General features: G+C 36.7%; 1 pseudogene; it reads left to right on the top strand.

Annotated features, from left to right (window-relative positions):
* Positions 1–402: 402 nt before the first annotated feature.
* LOC118610987 lies at positions 403–521 on the top strand (annotated as a pseudogene).
* The last annotated feature ends 543 nt before the right edge of the window (positions 522–1,064 follow it).

The following is a 1,064-nucleotide window of genomic DNA, read 5'->3' as shown; positions in this document are numbered from 1 at the left end:
AGCCCAATGTCAGGGACAATTAAACTGACAATTTCGGGGCATGTAACCTGAACATCAGTACTGTGATTGTGATGTCTAACCAAGGTTGAGAACCTCTGATTTGGTCTAACTCATTACTTTACAAATAAGAATTTGGAATTTCACAGAAATTAAGTGTTTTGTTCCAGATAAAATAGCCTATTTAATGTCAGAGTTAGGATTAACAGCTATGTCGGTCTGCCTACATGCAGGTGAGTTTTTAAGCCATGTACAATGTCACCTAGAATGTTTAACATTGTTATTAACTCTTCAAGGTATAATTTAAATACAATTAAGTGCATGGATTTTATTAAGCAGCTTGATGAGTTTTGTTTTATGATACATAACTGTGTAACCACCTCCCTAATCAAAATATAGAGCCCTGTCTACAGCCATGCCACCCTGAACAAGCCCAATCCCATCTGATCTCAGACCCTAAGCAGGGTCGGGACTGATTAGTACTTGGATGGGAGACCACCTAGGAAGACCAGGTGCTGTAGGTGTAAAATATAAAAAAATAAGGGATTGTAAACTGACAATGTCCTTGTAATCTGTGAGGTCAGCCAAGGGTTGCCTCATCTAAAAAAAAAAAAAAAGAAAAAAAGTTTCCTCATGCCCCTTTGCAGTCAATCTCATTCTACCTCCTGCCCCAGACAACCACTAATCTGATTTCTATTGCTACAGATTAGTTTCGCTTGTTTTATATCTTTTATAAATGGGGAGAAAAAAAGCCTCAGAATGTACTCTTTTGTCTGGCCTCTTTCCCTTAGCTAAATGTTTCAGAGATGCATCTATGCTGTTGCTTGAATCAGTAGTTCTTCCTTTTTACTGTTAAGTAATATTCCACGGTACAAACAAATACTCATTTATCTGTTGATGGATATTTGTGTTCAGTTCGGAGTTATTATGAATAAAAACACTATGAATATTCTTGTAAAATCTTTCTACGGACGTGTTCTCTTTTCTGGGTAAGTGTCTAAGAACAGATTTGCTGAGTCACATGGTAAGTTTATATTTAACTGTATAGGAAATTGTCACGCTGTTTT

This window comes from Rousettus aegyptiacus, unplaced genomic scaffold (genome assembly GCF_014176215.1).
Source record: "Rousettus aegyptiacus isolate mRouAeg1 unplaced genomic scaffold, mRouAeg1.p scaffold_m13_p_13, whole genome shotgun sequence".
In the NCBI taxonomy this organism is placed as follows: Eukaryota; Metazoa; Chordata; class Mammalia; order Chiroptera; family Pteropodidae; genus Rousettus; species Rousettus aegyptiacus.
The sequence above is the reverse complement of the archived record's forward strand: the minus strand, read 5'-3'. Positions and strand labels throughout refer to the sequence as shown.